This window comes from Triticum urartu, chromosome 4 (genome assembly GCF_003073215.2).
Source record: "Triticum urartu cultivar G1812 chromosome 4, Tu2.1, whole genome shotgun sequence".
NCBI classification, from domain to species: Eukaryota; Viridiplantae; Streptophyta; class Magnoliopsida; order Poales; family Poaceae; genus Triticum; species Triticum urartu.
In genome coordinates, this window is record NC_053025.1 from 14184894 (window position 1) to 14202418 (window position 17525).

Sequence of the window (17525 nt, forward strand, 5' to 3'; positions counted from 1 at the left end):
CCACGTTGTTAGGGCAGGCCCATATAGAGCGGGCACGTGAACAACTAACGAGCGAGTACTCGTTCGGGAGCCTTCACAAAGGTCACATTTTTTGGCTTTTAGATGATTTTTTTTCAGTTTTTTGCCTTTTGTTTTCCCCCGATTTTTCTAATGATTTGGACCAAAAAATAGATTTTTTTTCAAGAGAAAACATTTTTTTCTTCCGCGAGAGGCATGAATTTACTTCTGTGGAGGCACATATTTGCTTTAGCGTGGAGGCATGGTTTTGAAGGAAACTAGATGATAACCCGCGTGTTGCAGTGGGAATTTGTAGTACTATATAGGAGGATTTATGGAGTGAGAAATAGGGAAACTTGTGAAAGGAAATATGAATATATGTCTATTTGAACATTTGAATTGTATAAAAGGTCAGACAAATAATATATTGTAGAGTATCTCCATATTTGCGTAATTAGAAGAATGTATTGCCAACATTAAGAGAATAACACATATTAGAATGAAAATTTTCTCATAAAAGTCTAGATAATTTCATTTGGTTGTCTATTAGAAGTGCATCGGAGCAAGAAACAGAGAGATTTCATACTAATTTGTGACCCTCACGGTGTTAATGCGCCCAAATAGGAATTACCTTGCATTCTCCACCTTGATCCAGTTATTGAGCGAATGGTAATCAAAGTTGTACAAATGTCATGGTTCCTGAGTAGACACATACGTACTACTCTATTTTACTAAATTTTATTTATCACACTACCCGTAAACATATAGTAATGAAACTGAAGGACAATGAGAACAACTCATACCTGATCCTCTGTGCAAGGAAAAAAACTCTTATGCTAGAATTGTTATTCAGGGTGTTTTATTTCAACCAAATATTTTTCAGTAAGCATGTAGTGAGGCTATAGGCACCATACAGTTAAACTGAATTTCAGAGAGAATGCAAGCATGTTAATAAGAGTACTTCATATTTCCTTTCATTTATATTGGTAGGTGAATAGGTGATTGCTGTGAGAACAGAAAAACCCTGCAATTTGGGAAGAAAAAAAATGTCTATCACGCAATTGTATCACTCGAGTAATAGAACATAACGACCCACAAAATTCAGAATGGAATAGTACTCCCACGGACAAATTACCTGAAAATGAACTTGAATAATATGCAATACTTTGTGAACTTGTGATTCTACAAAACAATCTGCCGAGAGCAATAATAGTATAAAATACTAAACTAAAAGGTGTGAGAGGGGGGGGGGCGGAGAGATGTGGGATTGCGGTTGGGCACAATATAGCTCGTCAGATGCACGCCTGGGCGTAGGTCTTGGAACATCATAGCTCACGACGGCGGGGATCACCAGGCTCCGAGAGAGGTAGAGATAAAGGGAAGGATCACGAGGCTCCGATCCGGCAGCAGAGCATGGGTCTCCGACGGCGACGACCTTGTGAAAGCTTGGCCGCCGTGGCGCAGTACAAAGAGAGAGAGGTATAGATAGACGAAACATGAGAACCAATATGTGTTTTTTTTTTCAATGAGGGAATAGGTGGAGCTTTGTTCATTCATGGAGATGAAGAAACCTTCGGCGGTTCGTTGATCAGATTAGATTAATATGGTAAGACGAATGTTTGGCAGATGCCCAATAAGATTCCTACAGTTACGGAAAATAATAGCGCATGCACAGTCTTAATCCCTTAGAATCCAGGCAGTTATTGCATGTGCCCTTTCTCTCGGTTTCTCTCCCTAACACGATCCGCATGCACGTGAATAGCAAAATCAGGCCCTTCTTTCCCGCGCATGCATTGTTGTTTCTGTTGTGCCACTCATCGCTCCAATCAAGGATAGATTTATTCCTGGCAATAGCTTGCATGCTTCATTAATTCTATAATATTCCAGCCCTCTAAATATGGACACGACTGAATCAGAGTCTAGCGATAGACATATTTTTTCCTAATTATTTGCTGCATGCGGTCAAGAGTGGAAGGATGCATGTCTCATGAGTGGGTGCATGGATGAGGAACTGCTGACATGGTAGGTTGATGACGTGGACAGTATGCATGCTAAGAGAATTGCTAGAAGTGGAGAGCAACTTCTTAAAAATGTTAGATATGCCCTAGAGGCAATAATAAAGGTGTTATTTTATTTTCTTATTCATGATAAAGGTTTATTATTCATGCTAGAATTGTATTGATCGGAAACCTAAATACATGTGTGAATACATAGACAAACATTATGTCCCTAGTGAGCCTCTACTTGACTAACTCATTGATCAAAGATGGTTAAGGTTTCCTGACCATCAACATGAGTTGTCATTTGATAACGGTATCACATCATTAGGAGAATGATGTGATTGACTTGACCCATTCGTTAGCTTAGAATATTGATCGTTTAGTTTTATTGCTATAGCTTTCTTCATATCAAATACATATTCCTTCGACTATGAGATTATGCAACTCCCTGATACCGGAGGAATGCCTTGTGTGTTATCAAACGTCACAACGTAACTGGGTGATTATAAAGATGCTCTACAGGTATCTCAGAAGGTGTTTTTTGGGTTGGCATAGATCGATATTAGGATTTGTCACTCCTAGTATCGGAGAGGTGTCTCTGGTCCCTCTCTGTAATACACATCATAAGAAGCCTTGTAAGCAAAAGTGACTAATGAGTTAGTTACAAGATGATGTATTACGGAACGAGTAAAGAGACCTGCTGGTAACAAGATTGAACTAGGTATGAAGATACCGACGATTGAATCTCGGGCAAGTAACATACCGATAAACAAAGGGAATAACATATGTTGTCATAACGGTTCGACCGATAAAGATCTCCGTAGAATATGTAGGATCCAATATGAGCATCCAGGTTCCACAGTTGGTTATTGACCGGAGAGGTGTCTCGGTCATGTCTACATAGTTCTCGAACCCGTAGGGTCCGCACGCTTAACGTTCGATGATGATTTAGTATTATATGAGTTATGTGATTTGGTGACCGAATGTTCTTAGAAGTCCCAGATAAGATCACGGACATGACGAGGAGTCTCGAAATGGTCAAGAGGTAAATATTGATATATAGGATGATGGTATTCCGACACCAGAAGTGTTCCAGAGGGTACCAGGTACATATCGGGTCACCGGAAGGGGTTCCGGGCACCCCCGGCAAAAGATATGGGCCTTATGGGCCAAGAGGAGAAACACAGCAGCCACCAGGGGCTGCTACGCCCCCCATATGGGCCGCACCAGAGGAGAAGGAAAGAGGGGAAGGGAGAAGGAAAGGGGGGATTCGACCTCCCCCTTCCTTCCCTCCTCCCTCCTCTTTCCTTCCCCCTCCGGAAATTATGGAAGGGGGGAGACCGAATTTGGGAGGACCTATATATATATATATATATATGGGGAGGGAGCGCCTAGAACACACAACAACAATTGTTAGCCGTGTGTGGCGCCCCCCTCCATCGTTTACTCCCCGGTCATTTTGTAGTGCTTAGGCGAAGCCCTGCAAGGATCATTCACCATCACCGTCGCCTCGTCGTCGTGCTGATGGAACTCATCTACTACCTCGATGTCTTGCTGGATCAAGAAGGCGAGGAACGTCACCGAGATGAACGTGTCCAGAACTCGGAGGTGACGTACGTTCGGTGCTTGATCGGTCGGAGTTAGAAGAAGTTCGATTACATCAACCGCGTTGTCAAACGCTTCCGCTTACAGTCTACGAGGGTACGTAGACACACTCTCCCCTCTCATTGCTATGCATCTTCTAGATAGATCTTGCTCAACGTAGGAATTTTTTTTGAAATTGCATGCTACATTTCTCAACTGGTTTTGCTTTCACGAGAAACACTGCCATGCCTCTCAGAACGGGAAACACATGTTTTCTTTATAGTTTCATTCCGCAAGAGGCACGGATTTAGGGCACGGTTTTGCTTTTGGTAGAGAGACGGCATGCCTCTTGGAAAGAAAAAAATGCATTTCTTTTTTTTCGTTCATGAGAGGCACAGATTTACTTCTCGTGGATGCATGATTTTGTTTCCGTGAGAGGCACGACCATGCCTCTCAAAAAAGGGGAAAACATGTATTTTTTTCGTTTCGTGAGAGGCACGGATTTACTTCTCGTGCACGCACAGTTTTGCTTCTGCGAGCGGAAAGGGGAAAATGTGTTTTTTCGGTTCTGCGAGAGGCACTGATTTACTTCTCTTGGAGGCATGATTTTACTTTCGCGAGAGACACTGCTGTGCCTAAACGCGTGCCTCTTCGGAAATAGAAAAAATATGCTACTGGCTCGGGTCTTTTTGTCTGGTTTGTTTATGAATAAAAAAATTCGTTGAAACCTATCAGCATGGGGTCTAGTTTTAAAGATCTCGACGTAAGGGATCCAACGATGAAAACGGTTTGAGATTTGGATGCATGGTTTAAGAGATAAAAACATTTTAAATAAAGAATCTAAACAACGATGACAATTGCTGGTGCGCCACTTGTCGCAATCTGAGAAGATTTGAGTTACGTTTGAAAAGGGTACTACTTAACTAGTCGCTTCAGCAGATTGCTCGTTATAAAGCCACACATAGGAGCGCCCGTAACATTAGAAGAACCAATCGTAAATGAAAAGTTTTTTGCAAAATACGTGATGAACATATTACGAAATACACCGTGATTTTAAAAAATATGATATAATTATTTTAAATACGCGGCAAACATATTTCAAATATGTGATGACTAATTTTGAAATACGTGGTGATCACTGTTCTCCATACACATGTGCATTTATTTTTAAATATGTGGTGAAAATATTTTCAGACATGCATGAACATCTTTTGAAAATACTTGGAGACTTTTCAAGGTACATGGACATATTTACTTCTGAAAAAGTGCATGAAAGCATCAATGTAGTTTACATGAAATACAATAAGATTTTTTAACCGAAAAACCTAGAAGGCGAAGAAAGAATGAAATGAAAACATTGTTGCATTTTGGTCCTAGCCTAGGTGGGGCGTGTCACGGACGACACATCGTCATGCAGTACTAAATCCAACTTTGGAGGACCGACTAACCCACAGGCACCCTTGCGGGGTAGACCCGGCGATCACCACTGCCCACTGGAGCTTCCCAAGGCGCCACAAGGTGCGCCTGGCGGCCGTCACGTGTCGCGCTGGTGCACCGGCATGAGCATTTTTTTTTTGAGTTTTTCTGGGTTTATATCATATCTTGATCGGTTTGCCGTTGGTTTTTGTACGTTAAGTACACCATTATAGTTGTGCTTGACGATAAAGTACATTCCGTTTGAAGCATAGTTATGCTTTGTAAAATAAGAATTATGCTTTTTTTAGGCAGAGCACAATTATGCTTCCCTTGTGAAGCACGACCGTAACGCAGAGCTGACCCGTTTGTTAATCAGCACTTAGAACTTACTCCCAAACCAGGAGGATATACTATGTGAAGCAATTCATAAGTTAGGCCAGTTCATTATCCTTTCGGTTGATTTCTGCCTTTGTACTGCCAGAGAGATCATGTCACCGCCGTATGTTCGGCAAGCTTCATAGATCTGTTTAGCACTAAGATAGCTGTAAGTATAAATTTCAGAGTCACTTATTCTCGTTCCAGTTTTACTTGTTAATGATGACTCGACATCTAATAGGACTTTGTAGTTGCTAATGATGAACTGCACTTGTTTCTTTGTTTTATATCTATTCCTATATATATATATATATATATATAGTGGCATAATTTGATAGATAGTCAACGATGTATTCCTTTAACAATATCAGAAGTACTTGTTCATAGCGCTATTCATGTATCAGTTTTATGTTATTTTCTTCCATTTTGGTCAATAATCCATGATTTCAAACATCCATTGTTATTTTGCCATCATCATTTCAGAGATTGAACTGGATGGGGTCTCTTTGATATTCCTCCTCAGTCCCCACTCCCTACCTGCAAACGAGCATTCTATGGTAAGCACTGCGAATTCATGAGCGAAATTCCTCTAGAATGTGCTAAACACCTAGATTACCATAGTGCCCTGTATGAAATGTGCTCAAATATAGCCATATAGGTGGTTGAACATCTGGTCCTCTCATAAAACATACAGATAACACCGCAGGCGGGACTGGAGGCACAAGCTGGACATGTGTATGCGCTTCTCATCCGCTAGGTGAACCAAACTCCAACAGCAGCCTGTCATCCAGTTGCGACTCCTCATGCCATTGCCTACGAGGTATGAGAAATTAGCCACAATTTATGCTTACAGCAGTTAAACAAGTCATGCCACCAAGATACCTGAACTTTGGGTCTTTGTTGTTGCAGATGAAAACGGCGACACAGGGTCATGGAATTGCCTACGAGGTATGAGCAATTGGTCACAATTTACGCTTATCAACAGTTAAAAAATTCATAGCACCACGAGGTTGCTGAACTTGGTGGTCTTTCTCGTCGCGGAACTGCTCGTACCGCTCCGACAAGGCCCTTCAGGAAGAAGAACATGCTGTGGTGCACAGTGGGAGTTGCTTCACTTCCTTTTTTTGTTTTGAAAAGGAGGACTTCCCCCGGCCTCTGCATCGGAAAGATGCATGCGGCCACAGTTGCTTCACTTCCTGCGACTGCACATCTGGTATATGAAATTCTCCTCTACTGAATCAGAAAAATATACTTTGGATTCTGAATGTTAAGGTGGAACTTGTGTTGTGGTCACATCTGACTGTCCGAATTCCGCCTGCTTCAACTCTGCAGGAAGTTCTAAACAAGGGAGGAAGCATTTCTCTAGCAAGACGGTCATTGCAACGCTCCTGGTATGTGTGGTTCTCACCGCTGTTGCTTTCGTCGGCACCACGGCGTACTACTTCCGCCGCAAGGACGCGCTCTCCCCGCGTTCCTTGTATGTGTGCACTCTTTTGACAAGCACGCGAGCTGGAGCAGCAGGTCGAACTTCGTCAGCCACCGGCCTTCTCCCTTTCCCCAGCTGAAGCTCAAACCGGGGCTCAGTGTCATCAAACGCAAGGCAAAACATTTCTTTGTATCATTTGTCTGAACAGCTGCAAAGTACTACGTACTTTTCAGGAAGGACAGCTTTGGTTCTTGTTTCAACTCTGATTATTTGTTGTCCGTCGCGGCGCAGGGTTTTTATGTAGCTGCCCGCTCGTTTGCCGGAGCGAAGATGGCCCGTTCCCGGGCATGGTTCTCCGGTTCTCCTACGTGGAGTTGGAGCGGGCAACCGGGAAATTCTCCGACGAACAGCAAATCGGTGTCGGTGGGACGAGCAAGGTGTACTGTGGCCAGCTCGCCGATGGCAAAGTCGTCTCCGTGAAGAAGCTTCGGCCCCTCGGAGGCGCCGACGAAGACTACGAGTTCTCCTCAGAGGTACTACAAATCATGCTCTGTTTTACTCTGTTATTAGGTCTGAACTCTGAACTTTCAAAAAAAAAAAAGTCTGAACTCTGAAGAAGAGCAACACTCTGTTCTGAACATTGATTGGCATCTTCTTCTTCCTCCATGAACGAATGAACGTAGTGCCATTGCTGCCTTGCTGGGGTACTGCTCGGAGCGGCAAGGTCGGCAGCTGGAGCGGCTGCTGGTGTTCGGAGTGCATGACCAACGGCAACCTGCGGGAGTGCCTCGACGACCTCAACCGGAAGCCCATGGACTGGGCGACGCTGTGTGTGGCGAGGGGCCTGGAGTACCTCCACGAGGTCGCGGTCAATGGAGGCACGCCGGTGACGATGGGCCAGAGCTGGCGGTCGGCGGAGCAGGAGGAGGTGGACCTGATGGAGCCGCGGTTGGAGACGTTCACGCAGCCAACGACGGCAACGAGCCTCTGCAGGTGAACGGTGGTAGAAGAGTTAGAGGCCAAGCAGGTGACCGAGCCCATGGGAGCGCCCTGGCCGACCCGTGCTCGCGGCGGTGCGCCGTGGAGGAGCGCCCTGGTCTCACCCGTGCTCATGCGCGCCGCCGGTGCAGTTGTCATGCATGCACGCCTAGCTGCTCGACATAATGCGTGAGAGAGACTAGTGAGAGGGAGAGAAAGACTAGTCAACCTGTACACGTGGCTTGCTTTCTTCGCCAAGTCAGCCTGACAGGTGGGTCCCACCCATTAGTTTAGCTGTTAGACACAGCCCAACTTCGAATCAGTGTGATTTGTCACACACTTGCCGTGGAAAAGATGGTCTTTTGTGATTTTCGATAAAAGCGACGATTTTGGAGTACCCTAGCCACAAATAAATGTGGTGATTTTCAGCAATTTGCTCTACGGCTTATCCCATGGAACATGGGAGCCAGTGTCGAAGAAAAAAAGTTATCATCTACCCAAGACAATTGGCTATACGGAGACAATCCCCTCTTTGTATCAAAAATCATTTATAACGCGCGAAACCATGCCACCCAGCTGGTTCTCAGAATCATACTTTGGCCTGTCTATTCCTTCTTGCTATGGTGACACCAATACAAAATATGTGCATAGACTGAATCATGGCCTTCCCATAAAAGGAAGCGCTTGGTTCGGTGATGCCAAGACTTGACTAAGCCAATGAAGGGTTTATTAGTTCATGTTTAATACATTTGCAAGCCGGGGATCGAGATGTGTTAGTGTAGCGCAACCACCATCCAGGAACCACAACCCTTCTCACAAATTGGTGTAATGGATCGGCTGCAAGGGAATGAGGGGTCATAAGCACATGAATAACAACCTAGCAATATGGGGCATAAATGAAAATATGCAGCAACGAATCCAAAAAGGCATAAAAAAACATATGGCTTATTCATGTCGGCAAACGATGGAAGTTGTAGCTTGCGTTGACCTCTAATCTATACCTACTAATAAAGCAAGGTGTGTTTCTCCAATTTTTCCATCCGTTCACCGTCGAAAAGTTTTTCTTTCTATCCGAGGTGGTACTAAACTTTTGTGCGTCTTTCCGCTAGAAAAGAAAAAAGATTTATCCAGAATACCGACATTGGGCCGCGCGCGCTCCGGCCTAACGAGCCCAGCCAATTTATTATTGCCCAAACCGTTGGGAAGGCCTTATTTGTCGCACAGGGCGAAGAATAGTTAAAGTTTCGCACAGGACGCCTAAGACTGGGCCGGCCCGTTTCCCCTTTTTCGTTGTTCTATTTCTATTTTTCTTTTTCTGTTACTTTCTATTTCTCTTTTATATTTTTACTTTTTTCCGTATTGTTTAATTATTTTTTATGAAGTAAAGATTTACAAAAATATTTAGAATTTCAATATTTTTTAAAATATTCAAATAATGGTCAGAATTCTAAAATTTGCTTCTATATTGAATAATGTTTGAAACTTTTAAAATTTCATGTTTCCAAATCTTCCCAATATTCAAAAAATGATCTCCTTTTTAAAAATTACCTTTTCTTTTTTAAAAAATCTTCAAGATTTATTTATAAAAAATAAATTTTATAAAATGTTCCATATTTTAAACAATTCTTGTTTTAGTGAAATGTTCAAAAATCAGAAAAATATTTGCATCTAAAACATTTTGTATTTTTTAATGTCCCCTTAAAACAATTCAAAAAATCAAAAAATATTTGTATTTTTGAAAAATGTACATGTTTTCGAAATATTGTTTGTGAATTTCAAAAACTATTCATGTTTCTAATTGTGTTCGTGATTTTCCTAAGATATTGGAATTTGCAAAAATAATGTTCACATATTTCTAAAATTGTCCAGGATTTAAAAATTGTTAATGTTTCCAAGAATATTCACCAAATCATATTTTTTGAATGTTCAAAATAATCAAAACTATTTTTGATGTGACACTATAGTATTTTCTTAAATATTCGCGTTGACCATTAGTTAGCGGTGCGCGTTCGTTCTTTGCTGGTTGACTATAAATGAAAGAAATTGTGGACACTTGCCAATAAATTATGTTATTTGGCTTTAGTTAGAGCAAAATTATGGGCACTTGAGCACTAAAATAATCAAAGAGAATAAAACCTAAAAAAGAAGGGACATTCTTGCCTGATTATGCTCATGAAATAGGATTTATGCGCTGTAATTAATAATCCATCCGGTTACGCCGTCGTAGCATAGAGTGGTCGAAGCAACCATGTCCCGAAGGTCGCTACGCTGCAACCAAATGAGGAGGCAGACACAACCCCGAGACGGAGGCGGACCCAGAGGAAAAAAGGCATGAGTTGGGTGCTCGCTACCACGCCGACCAACCCAGTCACTATCAAGATTTCGCGTGTCAAACATGCCCAGCGAGAAGACCATAACTTCTTGCCATGTCGCCTACCATTGTCGAGACCATTTTTTTGGATGACACATCAATTATTTTTCCCATTGCTTCTCGCAAAAAAATATCCCCCCCATTGCAACACACGAGCATATGTGCTAGTTTTCTCCGAAAACAAGTGTGGTTGTCTCGCGGAATGGATTGGCGGGAAGGTTATTATTTTTTTCTATAAAAAAAATAAAACGATTCGCCTGCAGGGACGTATTGGGACGAAAGCGGCGAGGCTCAGTTGGTTCTGGGCCACGAGTGCTGGGACAGCCCAACTGCGCTGCCTGTCGTCGTGTTTGAGCAAGCCCGATCCTTCCGGCATTTCCTATTTGGCACTGCAGGCGCCCATTATAGGCAAATTTACAAACGGGAGCCTGCAGCGCCCCGCGCTGGGCCGGCCCAATACTGTGTATGTCAATTTTCAAAAAAAGAAGGTGCCTGGACAGGAATCGAACCAGCGACCTCCCGCCCCAAAAATCGTTTGGACAACCAACACTCTACGAAGCAGGATCTATTAATGTGCAACTCTTTCTTTCTTTATCCTTCTTTCTATGTTTTCTTTTTTCTTTCTCCTTTTTTCCATCTTCATTTTCTGTTTTTCTTTTTTTCTTCTTCCAGGTTTCCTCCATCATCGATTTTCATGTTTTTTTATTTTCCTAAATGCGTGAACTTTTTCCAAATCAATGATGCTTTTTTAAACTTTGATGAAATTTTGTTTTCAAAATCAATGAACTTTTTTAGTACAGTATTTACAGCAATTGATGATTTTTTTAAAATTTGATGAACTTTTTCCAGTTTGATGAATTTTTGTTCAAATTTTATGATTTTTTAAATCCAATGAACTTATTTTCAATGGACTTTTCCTGAAATTCGACGAACCTATTTTCAAATTTGTGAACTTTTTCCCGAATCGATGAACTTTTTTTCAAATTCTATGATCTTTTTAGAAAATTGCTGAACTTATTTATAGCTTCGGTGAACTTTTCCAAACGATGAACTATTTCAAATTCAGTGAACTTTTTTCAAAATTCAATGAACTTTATTCCAAATCGATGTACTTTTTTTTCAAATTCTATGATCTTTTTAGAAAATTGCTGAACTTATTTATAGCTTTGGTGAACTTTTGCAAATTCAATGAACTTTTTTCAAATTCGATGAACTTTTTTTTCAAATTTTTTTATCTTTTGAAAAATTGGTGAACTTATTTATAGCTTCGATGAACTTTTTTGAAAACCGATGAACTTTTTCAAATTCGGTGAACTTTTTCCAAAATTCAATGAAGTTTTTTTTGCATTCGATGAACTTTTTTTTCAAATTCTATTAGCTTTTTAAAAAAATTGATGAACTGTTTTCACATTTTGTGAACTTTTTCCAAAATTGGTGGATTTTTCTAATAGATGAACTTTTCCAAATCATGAACTTGTTTCGAAATTGGATAAACTCATATAAAGTATAAAAAATGTAAGGTTTCTTGCGTAATAAATAACGCGGCTGCAATTGTTCTTTAAGCATTCGTGTTCGTTTTAGTCACGGTGATCGTCGAGCTGAAGTTGTTAGCTGAACGATGCCTCTAAGAAGCCACCTGAGTTCGAGTCATCCTACTCTCTGGTTTGTGGGTCTTTTTTTCGCGAAACAATTTCTGCGCTGGTGCATTCGTGGGCCGGCCCACTTGTCGTTTGCTGTAGGCGCCGGTTTACTTCGGCGGCGCTTAAAGCGCTCAATAGGAGCTCCCGATCCTTCCACTCAAAAGAAGAAGAAAAATGGAGAGAGGGAGAGAGCAAGCTCAGTGTTGTATGTATGGTTTGCACGTGTATTTTGTATTCTTGGCCCACCTCTTATTCATTCTATAGATGAGGTTGAGGCCCACTTTATACATGATATAACATGTGTTTGCACCCGATCAATACATCGAGAGTTGCATTGCCAAGCCCTAGTCTTCTACATGGTATTAGTTACCTCCGGATCCTAATCCTAACCCCTAGACACTGCCGCCACACTCTGCCGCACCCGCCGCTGCCTTACCTGCCACCGCCCCCCTTCCCTGCTTCCGCCCCCTCGCCACTTCCCCACCGCCGCCGATGTCCCCATCTACCGCAGCCGCCGCGCCTCTCCTTCTCCTTCGTCATGAATTCCCCCGGTTCTTCCATCTCCAACCACACCAACCAGTTCACCGATCCTGATCCCGTGCTCATCTGCGACCTCGACATCCTTCCCCGCATTCCCGTCGTCCTCGACCACCACACCTCCACCTACTATGCCTAGAAAACCTATTTCTCTCTCGTCTTCCATGAGTATAATCTCCAGGATCAGATGGCTCAATGGACTCCAGCCTCATGGTGAACGATGATGAGTGGACGACCATCGATGAGACTTTCATCCGCTGGTTCTACACCATCATCTCTAAGGATCTCTTTCACACGATGGTATGTGATGAGGATGATGCTCACGCCGTCTGGACCAAGCTTAACGATCTCTTCACCGAAAACAAACTTCAGCGCAAGGTCTTCCTTCATGATGTGCTTTTTGGGTGCCAGCAGCACGGCTCATCCATTGACGATTATTGCATGCGCCTCAAGAAGCTCTCCGACGAGCTCCGTGACCTTGGCGAGAAGGTCTCTGATGAGCTACTCCTCAGCGCCCTAACTGCCGGCTTGAACGAGGAGTTCCGCAGCGCCGCCTCCAACCTCACCCTCATCCACGATCTGACCTTTACCAAGGTTGTGGCGTATCTGAAACTAGAGGAACGACGGATGAAGATGGCGCACACCCGAGCCACCCATACCGCCCTCGCCGTCGGGACGTCCCACGGCGGCGCACCACCCATCCCGGCCCCTCCTCAGCAGCGGCACGACCCGGGCCCAAAACCGCAGCTGCCGGCGGGGTTCCTTCATCCCCCACCACTGCCGCCGTCGCCGGCCCCCACTGATCGCCGCCGTGGCGGCTGCCGCGGCCGCAAGCAGTAGCCGGCTGGCGCCTAGGGAGGGGTTCCTGCGCCAACATCAGCAACAGTACCAGCCGCCCCCTGGCATGTCGGACATAACCCATGGACCGGCGTCGTCCATGCGTACTCCATGCCCGTTCCGCGTGCCCCCGTCCTCGGCTTCTTCGGCGCCCGACCCGCGGCTCATCAGGCGCTTTATGCCGCTCCCCAGCCGTATGCGCCACCGCTGCCGTACGGACATCCGACACCCTATAGGCCGCTACCCCTGACTGGCGGGCTTCCCCCGCTGCTTCCGACGCCCCCACAATAGCTGCAGCCGTCGGCACCTGCGCTTCCTCCAGCACCATGGGATCCAGCCCTTTTGGCGGCTCTTCACTCCGCTCCTGCACCACACAACTACACGGCGTCGTGACTGGTATATGGACACTGGAGCTACGGCTCACATGTATTCCCACCCCGGTAACCTCCTCACCTCCCATCCTGTCCATACCTCCACTCGTATAACCGTCGGTGACGGTTCATCTCTTCCGATAACACATGTTGGTCATGCTAGTTTTCCATCAACATCTATGCCATTGTGTCTCTCTTAACCTAATTAAAATTCTTGTTTCCGTTCGTTCTTTTACACGTGAAAATCCTGTCACCGTTGAAATTGACATGTTTGGCTTTTCTGTTAAGGATGCCCGTACCCGGATGGTGCTCCACTGATGTGACAGCCTCGATGAGCTCTACCTGGTCCACTCGTCCGCCTCCACCACCGCCGCACCCGTGGCTCTCTCCACCGGAGTGGACCTTTGGCATGCTCTCTTAGGACATCCCAACCCTGCCACCCTTCGTCATATACTTCAGAGTTTTTCTTTCAGTGTAATTAGATCGACGATCACACTTGTCATGCTTATCGCCTCGGCAAACATGTTTGTCTTCCTTTTAGTACTTCATCATTGTTGGGGAACGTAGTAATTTCAAAAAACTCCCACGCACACGCAGGACATGGTGATGCATAGCAACGAGAGGGGAGAGTGTTGTCCACGTACCCTCGTAGACCGAAAGCGGAAGCGTTAGCACAACGCGATGGATGTAGTCGTACGTCTTCACGATCCGACCGATCAAGTACCGAACGTACGGCACCTCCGAGTTCAGCACACGTTCAGCTCGATGACGTCCCTCGAACTCCGATCCAGCTGAGCTTTGAGGGAGAGTTCCGTCAGCACGACGGCCTGGTGACGATGATGATGTTCTACCGACGCAGGGCTTCGCCTAAGCACCACTACGATATTATCGAGGTGGATTATGGTGGAGGGGGGCACCGCACACGGCTAAGAGATCCAAGAGATCAATTGTTGTGTCTATGGGGTGCCCCCTGGCCACGTATATAAAGGAGTGGAGGAGGGGGTAGAGGGTCGTCCCCTATGGCGTGCCCTGGAGGAGTCCTACTCCCACCAGGAGTAGGATTCCCCCCTTTCCAAGTAGTAGGAGTAGGAGTCAAGGAAAGGGAAGAGAGAAGAGAAGGAAGGAGGGGGCGCAGCCCCTCCCCCTAGTCCAATTCGGACTAGGCCTTGGGAGGGGGGGGGGCGCAGCCTCTCCTCTCTCTTTCCCCTAAAGCCCAATAAGGCCCATATACTCCCCGGCAAATTCCCGTAACTCTCCGGTACTCCGAAAAATACCCGAATCACTCGGAACCTTTTTCGATGTCCGAATATAGTCGTCCAATATATCGATCTTTACGTCTCGACCATTTTGAGACTCCTCATCATGTCCCCGATCTCATCCGGGACTCCGAACTACCTTCAGTACATCAAAACACATAAACTCATAATACAAATCGTCACCGAACGTTAAGCGTGCGGACCCTACGGGTTCGAGAACTATGTAGAAATGACCAAGGCACGTCTCCGGTCAATAACCAATAGCGGAACCTGGATGCTCATATTGGCTCCTACATATTCTACGAAGATCTTTATCGGTCAAACCGCATAACAACATACGTTGTTCCCTTTGTCATCGGTATGTTACTTGCCCAAGATTCGATCGTCGGTATCTCAATACCCAGTTCAATCTTGTTACCGGCAAGTCTCTTTACTCGTTCCGTAATACATCATCCCGCAACTAACTCATTAGTTACAATGCTTGCAAGGCTTATAGTGATGTGCATTACCGAGTGGGCCCAGAGATACCTCTCCGACAATTGGAGTGACAAATCCTAATCTCGAAATACGCCAACCCAACAAGTACCTTCGGAGACACCTGTAGAGCACCTTTATAATCACCCAGTTACGTTGTGACATTTGGTAGCACACAAAGTGTTCCTCCGGTAAACGGGAGTTGCATAATCTCATAGTCATAGGAACATGTATAAGTCATGAAGAAAGCAATAGCAACATACTAAATGATCAAGTGATAAGCTAACGGAATGGGTCAAATCAATCACATCATTCTCCTAATGATGTGATCCCGTTAATCAAATGACAATTCATGTCTATGGTAGGAAACATAACCATCTTTGATCAACGAGTTAGTCAAGTAGAGGCATACTAGTGACACTCTATTTGTCTATGTATTCACACATGTACTAAGTTTCCGGTTAATACAATTCTAGCATTAATAATAAACATTTATCATGATATAAGGAAATATAAATAACAACTTTATTATTGCCTCTAGGGCATATTTCCTTCAGTCTCCCACTTGCACTAGAGTCAATAATCTAGATCACATCGCCATGTGATTTAACATCAACAGTTCACATATTTATGTGGCTAACACCCATAGTTCACATTGACATGTGACCAACACCCAAAGGGTTTACTAGAGCCAGCAATCTAGTTCACATCGTTGTGTGATTAACACCCAAAGAGTACTAAGGTGTGATCATGTTTTGCTTGTGAGAGAAATTTAGTCAATGGGTCTGCCACATTCAGATCCGTATGTATTTTGCAAATTTCTATGTCAACAATGCTCTGCACGGAGCTACTCTAGATAATTGCTCCCACTTTCAATATGTATCTAGATCGAGACTTAGAGTCATCTAGATTTGTGTCAAAGCTTGCATCGACGTAACTCTTTACGACGAACCTTTTGTCACCTCCATAATCGAGAAACGTATCCTTATTTCACTAAGGATAATTTTGACCGCTGTCCAGTGATCTACTCCTAGATCACTATTGTACTCCCTTGCCGAACTCAGTGTAGAGTATACAATAGATTTGGTACACAGCATGGCATACTTATAGAACCTATGGCTGAAGCATAGGGAATGACTTTCATTCTCTTTCTATCTTCCGCCGTGGTCGGGCTTTGAGTCTTACTCAACTTCACAACTTGTAACACAGGCAAGAACCCTTTCTTTGCTTGATCCATTTTGAACTTTTTCAAAACTTTGTCAAGGTATGTACTCATTGAAGAAACTTATCAAGCGTCTTGATCTATCTCTATAGATCTTGATGCTCAATATGTAAGCAGCTTCACCGAGGTCTTTCTTTGAAAAACTCCTTTCAAAGACTCCTTTATGCTTTCTAGAAAATTCTACATTATTTCCGATCAACAATATGTCATTCACATATATTTATCAGAAATGTTGTAGTGCTCCCACTCAGTTTCTTGTAAATACAGGCTTCGTCGCAAGTCTGTATAAAACTATATACTTTGATCAACTCACCAAAGCGTATATTCCAACTCCGAGATGCTTGCACCAGTCCATAGATGGATCGCTGGAGCTTGCACATTTTGTTAACACCTTTAGGATCGACAAAACCTTCTGGCTGCATCATATACAACTCTTCTTTAAGAAATCCATTAAGGAACGTAGTTTTGACATCCATTTGCCAGATTTCATAAAATGTGGCAATTTGCTAACATGATTCAGACAGACTTTAAGCATCGCTACGAGTGAGAAAATCTCATCGTAGTCAACACCTTGAACTTTGTCAAAAACCTTTTTCAACAAGTCTAGCTTTGTAGATAGTAACACTACTATTAGTGTCCGTCTTCCTCTTGAAGATCCATTTATTTTCTATGGCTTGCCGATCATCGAGCAAGTCAACCAAAGTCCACACTTTGTTCTCATACATGGATCTCATCTTAGATTTCATGGCCTCAAGCCATTTCACGGAATCTGGGCTCATCATTGCTTGCTCATAGTTCGTAGGTTCGTCATGGTCATGACCTCCAAAACAGGATTACCGTACCACTCTGGTGCGGATCTCACTCTGGTTTACCTACGAGGTTTCGGTAGTAACTTGATCTGAAGTTACATGATCATCATCATTAGCTTCCTCACTAATTGGTGTAGTAGTCACAGGAACAGATTTCTGTGATGAACTACTTTCCAATAAGGGAGCAGGTACAGTTACCTCATCAAGTTCTACTTTCCTCTCACTCACTTCT

The 17525-nt window shown here is 43.8% G+C and overlaps 1 pseudogene; it reads left to right on the forward strand.

The window, feature by feature from the left end:
• LOC125554515 overlaps window positions 1-17525 on the forward strand; it is a 91074-nt pseudogene that overhangs the window by 16583 nt on the left and 56966 nt on the right.